The 9,855-nt window shown below is 38.1% G+C and overlaps 1 long non-coding RNA gene across 1 annotated transcript; it reads right to left on the bottom strand.

The window, feature by feature from the left end:
* Nucleotides 1-4,469: 4,469 nt before the first annotated feature.
* LOC144222121 (uncharacterized) lies at nucleotides 4,470-5,791 on the bottom strand. The gene is made up of 2 exons (XR_013332302.1): nucleotides 5,501-5,791; nucleotides 4,470-4,697 (listed from the first exon to the last, which is right to left on the bottom strand). It is a non-coding gene; the product is annotated as an uncharacterized LOC144222121 (long non-coding RNA).
* Between the last annotated feature and the right edge of the window lie 4,064 nt (nucleotides 5,792-9,855).

Below are 9,855 nucleotides of genomic sequence, written 5' to 3'. Positions count from 1 at the left end.
CATTTAAAACAGAATTAATCCCAATTCTTCTCAAGCTATTCCAAAAAATAGAAATCGAAGGAAAACTCCCGGACTCATTTTATGAAGCCAGCATCACTCTGATTCCCAAGCCAGACAGAGATCCAGCAAAAAAAGAGAACTACAGCCTAATATCCTTGATGAATACGGATGCAAAAATCCTCAACAAGATGCTTACAAATCGAATCCAACAGCACATAAAAAGAATTATCCACCAAGATCAAGTGGGATTCATTCCTGGGTTACGGGTATGGTTCAATATTTGCAAATCAGTCAATGTGACACATCACATCAACAAAGGAAAAGAAAAAAACCCATATGATCCTGTCGATAGATGTAGGAAAAGCATTTGACAAGATATAGCATCCCTTCTTAATAAAGACCCTCGAGAAAGTCGGGATAGAAGGAACTTACTTAAACATCATCAAAGCCATCTATGAGAAGCCCTCAGCTAACATCATCCTCAACAGGGAAANGAGAGACTCTTGAATGCTGAGAACAAACTGAGCACTGATGGGTGTGTGGGGGGGAAAGGGGGTGATGGACATGGAGGAGGGCACTTGTGGGAATGAGCACTGGGTGTTATATGGAAACCAACTTGACAATAAACTATTTGTAAAAAAAAAAAAAAAGAAATAAAAAACACTGTAATGAAAATGAAGAATGCTTTTGATGCTTCCATGAGTAGAATAGACATGGCCAAGGAAAGAAACAGTGAGTTTGAAGAAATGTCAGTTGAAACTTCCTAACTGAAATGCAAAGGGGACAAAGTAGAGAAAGGGATAAACCAGAATATTCAAGAACTGTGGGACAATCACAAAAGGCTTAATACACACACACACACACACACACACACACACACACACACACACACACACTACCAGAAGGAAAGATAAAGGAGCAGAGGAAATGTGCGAGGTAATAATGGCTGATAATTTTTTAAAATTAATGATAAGCATGAAACCACAGACACGGGAATCTCAGAGAACATTGTCCAGGACCAAATGATCCATACATAGGCATGCTCTATTCAAGCTACAGAAGACCAAACACAAAGGGAAAATCTTAATAAAAGTCATAGGAAAAAACACCTTACTTATAGAGCTATGATAAGAATGCCATTAGACTGATCTTCAGAATGCATGCAAGCAAGAAGAGAATGAAGTGAAATATTTAAAGTGTTGAAAGAAAAAAAAACCCCACCTACCTAGAATTTTGAATCCTGTGAAGTTATCCTTCAAAAGTGTAGGAGACATAAAGACATTCTCAGACAAACAAAAATTCAGATAATTTATTGCCAGTAAACCTTGCTAGAAATGTTAAAAGAAGTTCTTCAGAAAGAAATAAAAGTGTATATGTCAGAAACTCAGATGTACATAAAGGAATAGCATTAGGGAAGGTATATATGAAGGTAAAATAAAATCTTATAGTTTTACTGTTCTAAATTGATCTAAGAGAAGAGAGAAAACAGAAATATATAAAATAGCAGAAAAAGAGTGGAGAGAAGGCAGAAAAAGAGTGGAATATAAAAACAAACAAAAAACCAATGAGAGTGGAGGTGCTTGTGTGGCTTAGTTGGTTAGGCAGTTAAGCATCCAACTCTTGATTTCAGCTTACGTATCAATTTCATGGTTCGTGAGATCAAGCCCCATATTGGGCTCCATGCTGACAGCATAGAGCCGGCTTGAGATTCTTTCTATCTCTCTCTCTCTCTCTGCCTCTCTCCTGCTCAAACTCTCTATATTTCTGTGTCTCTCTCTTTCAAAAATTAGTAAACATTAAAAAAAGAAAATGAGAGTGGGTAGAAACCTGTAACAAATACAAAGATATTACTCTAACAATATGAGTAATCACTTTTTTCCTGAGTCCTCATGCTTTATTGTTGAATGCACTTCTACAAGACAGCCCCCACCCTGCCCCTGAGCTTCTTCTGAAAATTTATAGGACATTGTTAGTGCTCCATGTTTACCAGTTAATAGAATGCAGGGCAGATGAATTTTTATAGATCCCTTTTTCTACCATCTAAGGAAATCCTCTTGTGTCTTCTGCTTGCCTCTTCCTCTGCACTTTATGCCCCTCTGTCCTGATAACCCCACTTTCTGAGGGGCTTGTCTTGGATGCCTCTCCAGAGTGTACATAAACCTTCCCATTTCTTTCTAATTTTTCATAGAATTAAGTCTATAAAGGGATGAATAAACACTTCAAAATTTTTTTAATGTTTTATTTATTTCTGAGAGAGAGAGAGACAGAGAGACAGAGAGACCGTGAGCAGAGGAGGGTCAGAGAGAGAGGGAGATACAGAATCTGAAGCAGGCTCCAGGCTCTGAGCTAGCTGTGCACAGAGCCTGATGTGGGGCTTGAACACATGAACCATGAGATCATGATCTGAGCCAAAGTCGGATGCCTAACCGACTGAGCCACCCAGACACCCCAACACTTTAAACATCAACAGTTGAACTAAATAAATGGAGTGATATTCCACAGAAGATTTACTATTATGATGTCAGTCCTTCCTGATTTGATTTATAGATCCAGTACAATCCCAATCAAACTTCCAGCAAGTTATTTTGTGGCTATCAACAAACTGATCCTAAAGGTTATATGGAGAAGCAGAAGCCCTAGAATAGCCAACCTCAAATATTTGCAATGTTGTAAAGCAACAGAAACTCTCATTCATTGATAGTAACAGTTCAGAACTGTATAGTCACTTTGGAAGACAGTTGAGCAGTTTCTTACAAAACCAAATATACTGTCTACTCTTAGTATATCTCCCAGAAATCACACTCCTTGGTATTTACCCAAAGGAGATGAAAATTTATGTCCACACAAAAACTTACACACAGATATTTATAAAAGCTCTATTCATAATTTCCAAAATGTGGAAGCAATCAAGATGTTCTTAGTGTGTAAATGAATAAACTGTGGTACCTCCAGACAATGGAATATTATTTGGCACTGAAAATGAGTTATCAAGACATGAAACGATACGGAAGAATCTTCAATGTATATTGCTAAGTAAAAGAAGTTAGTTGTAAAGGCTACATCCTGTATGTTTCCAGCTATATGACATTATTGAAAATAGAAAACTGTAAAAGATCAGTGGTTGCCATGGGATTGGGAGGGAGGTGCAGGGAGAAAGGGATGAGTGAGTGAAATACAAAGGATTTTTAGGACAGTGAAACTACTCTGTATGACTTTTTAATGGCAGATATATATCACTGTACATTTGTCCAAACTCATAAAATGGGCATCATGAAGAGTAAGTCCCAATGTACACTGTGGGTTCATCAATTGTGAAAGGATATGTGGGAACTCTGTACTTTTTACTCAATTATTTTGCAAACCTTAAGCTTCTCTTAAAATGAAGTATATTGATTTAAAAAAAAAAAACCCTACAGATACTCCTCTATATGCTTTACTAACTTGTTAGCAGAAGCATGAGATTCTAGATTTTCTCCAGGTCTCTCTGTTGCCCCTGGCCGCCTTACTTTTAAGTCATGAAACTCAATTTAGTTTCTTCAGGGATTTTTAAATGTAACCTTTATGCCTTCATATCATATTTGTAGTTTCTTATCTCAGTTGTACTTACCCTAATATACACTATGCTTCAGATAATTGTATGGTGGTCATAGGTCTGTTAGCCATAACTCTCTATAATTGGCATCTTTGGTAACATAAATATTATTGGTTAAAGCTTTGAATCTGTTAAATACAGATTATAGACGGCATAATTCTCTAAATAATGTGAAAACAACAAAAAAATTAAGCCTCCTCTTTAAAAAAAGAAACCATAAAATCAGAGATATCAGTATGAACAAATAAGGAGCAGTCTCTTTAAATTTGAAAGTGTTTTTGAGGTGCTGTGTTATAAATCCTTCTGTGTGCTGATTAGACAACTGAATTTAGAGCCCAGTAAACTCAACAAAGAGCTCTTGTGAGATAACGAATCAGCTGAAGAAACAGTCTTCAAAACGTTTGTGCTACAGTCTTTCCTAAGTGTTTGCTTTCTTTCCATTCCATGAAAACAGATAAAGACTCGTGATGTCACACAGCTGTACGACAAGACATTGTCTGAAAGTGTAAATCTTAATGTTTATGTGGACGGCATTGTTAGGAGAAAAAGGTTAGGTCTTTGCAAAAGGTGAAAAAAATAGAGATAGTTCATTAATTGTAGTTATTGCTAACCACACCAAACATATCTGATTTAGAATAAATTTGCTATGTTTTTAAAGTCTTTTCAGTCTGTAATTCAGATTTTCTGTTTCATATCCCCCGTAAAAAAATTAGTCTAATTTCTGAGATTTGAAAGTGCTTATCTTTTTTTTTTCCCTACTGCTGCCTATTATGATTGAGTGAACTGAAGGTTTGAAAATCTAAAACACAACTCAGAACATTATTGATTGTTTGACACTACTCTGGGCCACTTTAACAACCACAGCAAGACAATAAGATGTTTTGGTAGTGATAATAATGTGGACAGGTATGAAAGTATGAAAGGGGAAAATGTAGAATGGAAGATCAGAGGTCCTAAATCTCACTTCTTCTCCCCACAAACCGGCCCCTATTCCAAAGTCCATATTCTGCCACTAACAATCTCATCAGTTAAATGTAAGACTTTGATGTCATCTTCGAACTTTTTTTCCCCGTCTGGGTTTCAGCTTCCTCTTCTCTGTAATTTTCTGGAAATTATAATAAAGACATTACCAAAGAAAGTATGAAATCAGTGCTCTTTGAACCTACAGGACTCCAGCTTTAATCTCACCACAAATACAAAGGGCAATGAATATATAGCATCTAAGCTAGGCTAGGCAGCCTAACTAAGGCCAGAGAAGGGCTGTCCCATGAATATAAACAAAATTGCCTGGATGGGACTTGAGTTGCCCATAATAAAAAGCTGAACTAAACTAAATAAAAAGTGGAATAAAATATGGTATAAGATTCTGCAAGAACAGTAAGACCTACTATATCACATCACTGACTTACCTCACAGCACATTTGGTACCTACTCTATCAGTGGCTTGTTCACTGTGCCCTCTGGTTTTCCTGCCATATTGGTCACTTAGGATTTGCTTCTCACCATGACTTCACACTGAGAAAATTAAGTGAATGAGGCAGAAGCTTCATGCTGCCTGGGTGAAGCCCCTTTCCTGCTGGTATCTCATGCCTTAACACCCACTGCCTCAGTCCCTGCTACCTTGCCTATAACTGGGCAACTCCCACTTCTAGTCAATCAACAAGTCACTATCTTATATTCCTTGTCAAATTAGGAATTTGGAGGCTCAATAAACATTCATTCTTCTGCCATCAGCCCCTTTCTTTTTGTGTCTATAATTTTCTTCTTTCTAGTACAATTTCTTATCACTTTGTGTGTAGAAAATTTTCTCTTAACCATTCCTCCTATACTTTAAGCTTTTCACTGTGCAATCTATCTAAAATAATTCCCTTGTTTATCTTTCTCACTCATAATCCCATTTACACTCACCCATTCTGAATCTCTCCACAACTCATATTAATTGCCAGAGAAAGCCAACTATTCTGCAGAGAATCCGATTCCTACAGTCTGACTCATGACTTCTCCTGTTCCAGCCTGATTTTCTTCACATGTGGACATGAAGTCTCTGTTCCATCAAAACTGACCTGGTAAATTTTAACTATTCAGTGGAAATGACTCCACTATCCTCCACTATTGCCACTATCCTCAATCCACTCACATGGCCAAACTAAATGTGAATCAAGAACTGTGAAGGTTCTGAGACTTGTCCCTACTTGTAACCTAACATGTTCACTTGCTAGATCTGGTAGAAGACACAAGACTCCTAGGTAGTAGACAAAGGACTTTATTAGTCACAGCAGTATAAGTAACAGTTCTAGAACTCCAAGTCCTACAAGGCAACACATAGAGGCCAGGTTACATCGGTAGTCAAAGTAGGTTGTATTATAAGGGAGGACCCCTAAGTTTAAGGAACCCAAACCCTTTTATACTGGGGAATAATTATGCCAGCTATTACTCCTGAGGGAGTTATTATCACTGTCTTTCAAAGCACTTATCTCTATGAACATTCTTGAAAAGATAGTTCAGAACAAAGTCAGTCAATGCCTCTGCTCACAGGATCTGCAGAAACACAAGAGACCCATGGATAGATATCTCCCTGTGAAGTACCTAATCCTTGAAAAAGGAGGAATGTTGATTTATTGGTGAAGTACAAAAAAAGGTTGGAAGGGACTCTCGAGTCAAACATCAACAGTCCACTTAAAGCACTTAGCCTAGTGCCTACCCAATGGTAAATGTTAAATAATTAACTGTTATTATTGTGGCTAGTGTTGTTAAGTAACACCAATAACTGATCATTTCATAATTTTCTATCCTTAGTCCCAGAACATAAGGTTCTTGGAGGCAGCATTTGTCTCAGAATACACATGGTTAGTGATTATTATGGGCTGAAATATGAATGTGAAAGTTCTAACATTCAGAACTTCAGAATGTTACTGTATTTGGACATAGGCTCTTTGAGCAGATAATTAAGTTAAAATGGGCTTTTGAGGCATCTGAGTGTCTCATTTGGTTGAGCCTCTGAGTTCCACTCAGGTCATGATCTCGCAGTTTGTGAGTTTGAGCCCCACATTGAGCTCACTGGTGTCAGCCTGTCACCACACAGCCTGCTTCAGATCCTCTGTCCCCCTCTCTCTGCCCTTCCCCCACTGTGCTCTCACAAAATAAATATTTAAAAAATAATAATAATAAAATGAGCATTTAGGGTGGTTCTTTATCCAGCATGACAGGTGGCCTTATAAATCAGTACACAGACACACAAAGGGAAGATCATGTAAAGACACTGGAAAGAGATGGACATCCATCTACAAGCCAAGAAGATCAGCTTGGAGAAAACAATGCTGCCAGCACCTTGATCTTGGACTTCCAGCATCCATAACTATGGGGAAAAAAAATTCTATTGTTTAAGCTGCCTAGTCTGTGACTTTGTTATGGCAGCTTTAACAAATTAGTACATGATGAATATAATATAACTGAACCTTCTGAGACCTGGTTTTAGCTGATTCTGGGCCTTGAGCAAATAGTTGTTCCAGGGAAAACCAATGTTAAACATTATTTGAACAACCAAGGATATGCACTTGTAGTCCTACTCTTGGCCAGGACTCCATGTTTTTAGTGTTACCACCCACCCTCCATGCACCCACCGCTCTTAACAGAAAAAGCAAGGTCATTTTCCTTAGGATATTACAATAGATTTAGGGTCCCACCTGGCTATTTCAGCTTGTCAGGGAGACAAAGTTGGGTAACTCTAAGAACTAAATTATCCTTGAAAATAACTTAGTAATAATGAGCACAAGGTTATTACCTGCAGTTCAAAAACAAATTTGATATTCACTTTTCTCTCCTTTCCCAAGGCTAGGTAATTAAAAGCTATAATTACATGTAAACAAAACCAAACTACAGTTACCAAGAGACTTCAGACATATCATTTTTGGCACTTTTAATCACATGGCCTGCATAGTTCAGAATGCCCCCAAATTCCTTTCTTGTCCAAGCTCTCTCCTTCCATCAAGGCAATGCTTCAGTTCTTAGAGTACTTTCTTATCTGAATTTTTATCATTATTATCTGTACATTAATATAGTGCACACTCTCATGCAAACTATTTTCTGGACAGCATCTCTCCTCAGAAAGATTTTCAATTATAGAGCAATAGATTGCAGACCTCATTTTATACTTTTTGAATTAATGCACTTGAAATTTTAGAGCCAGTTCATGTTTATAGGAAAATTTAGCAGAAAGGTCAGAGAACTGCAATGCACCCTTCCCCCATCACCACTTTGTCCTATCATTAACATCTTGTCTTGGTGTCATCCACTTGTTAAACTGATGAGCTAATACCAAGACATTATTATTAATGAAGACCAATCTTTTATATTAAGATTTGCCTTTTGTGCAGTTCTATAGATTTTGATAAATGTATAATGGCATGTATCCACCTTTATAGTATTATACAGAATAGCTTCATGGCTTAAAAATCCTCTGTGTCACCTTGTCACCCCTTCCTCCCTTCTTAATCCCTATAAACCACTGACTGTTTCACCAATGACCATTCACTGTGGCCACGGTTTTGCCTTTTCCAGAGAGTCACATATTTGGAGCTGTACAGCATATAGCCTTTTCAGGCTGACTTCTGTCATTTAGCATTAGGCACTTAAGTTTCCTCTGTGTCTTCTTGTCACTTGATAGCTTGGCCTCATATTTTTAGCACAGGATTCTGCTCATGGCAAGTTCCCAGTAAATATGGTTTGAGTTGTTGTTGATGTTTCCCATTGAGCAGAACTAGATGGAGGAAGCAGAACTTCATGGAGAACTTCATTGAGCAGACCTCCATGAGCTGATCTTTGAAAGATGAGCAGGATTTCTGTATATAAAGGAGGATGCAGGCTAAGGCATTCCAACTGGTGAAAACATTGGCAAAGGCACAGAAGTAATGTCCCTGATTCTCTGAAGCTCATGCCCCATGCCAGGACTTTCCTCCACCTCTTCTCATTGCTATCATGTCATTTGTTCACTGAGCACCTGGCATGAACTCTTTCTACCTCATGCTTTGTCATTTTCCTGGATAGTTTCATCTTCCATGTATTGATCCAAGCAATACCCTGTTGGGTATTTAACACGTGAGTAAAATACGTCTCATAAGAGTTGAGTAAGGTGTCTGAGATCTCAGTAAGTGGCAGAATTGGTACCTAAACCTAGATCTTTCTGTGCCTGAACATGACAGTGACATTTTATGTGCCTAAGGGTTATATCAATGCAGAGCCAGTAAAAACTCACTTGCGGCCTCAGGCTATGCCTTGAACCAGTAACCAGTATATGATGCTATTTCTCCCATAGTCACAATATATAGGTCCTGGATCAAAGCAGTGGAATTGGTCATGGCCACGCCTACTATTATACCTCATAGCACACTCTTGAATTTTTGCTTCCGATTCCTGCAACCAAGCGAGGAATTTTTCTGCCAGAAAAAAACAACAATGATATCAGTAAATTGAAATTAGGACTGCTACTAGACTCCTTGGGTTCCTCATGTTCTTGAACCAGTAGACAGTTGAGAGATCCTTTACTGGCTCTGGTAAATGATCTCACTTTTCAAGGGGAATCAGGTTCCTGCTGCACAATGGTAGATGGAAGAATAAGTCTGAAATCTAGATAGTTTTTATATCATAGGGAGGCTGGCTTCTACAGGCAGTCTGGGAAGCCCTTGGGGGAGTTTGGAGGGTTTGAAGAAGGAAGAATCAGGTCTTCGTTCTCCTTTCTGGTGTCTTTGTGGTGGTGGCATCCCTCATAGCAGCTGTGTTACCTTGCAACTCCAGTTCTTGCTCACCATGGTTTCAGCTTCTGCCAGTGACACTGGCAGTGAACTCTGGACTATGATCATACCACTGCCTCTCTTTGTCTTTCTAAGCTAAGAAGAGGTGGTGACTTACTCTATTGTTAATTTCCGGATGGAGTCATTGTCCTGTGGTTTGGCTTTTTGGCTTTTCCATTAATTATGCGCCAAATTCCCTCATTCTATCTTTTCACTTACACAGACTCTTGTTACTCTAAATGTAATCTCTCTAGAAAAGTCAGTATCTCCAATGAATGTGATTACTTTCTAAATACTGAAGTTTCCTAGATCTGTATTTCTATTCTGATGTCTTTTCTCAAAATTTGTGCTCTATATGCAAATGCCACTGAAATGTTGTAACAATAAGTATAGACTAGGTTATCATAAGGAAACAGACGACCTGAATGGCTTACAATTTTAAAAACAACAACAACAACAACAACAACACATTTTTTT

The sequence above is a fragment of the Crocuta crocuta genome, unplaced genomic scaffold (genome assembly GCF_008692635.1).
Source record: "Crocuta crocuta isolate KB4526 unplaced genomic scaffold, BGI_CrCroc_1.0 scaffold190, whole genome shotgun sequence".
NCBI classification, from domain to species: domain Eukaryota; kingdom Metazoa; phylum Chordata; class Mammalia; order Carnivora; family Hyaenidae; genus Crocuta; species Crocuta crocuta.
The sequence above is the reverse complement of the archived record's forward strand: the minus strand, read 5'-3'. Positions and strand labels throughout refer to the sequence as shown.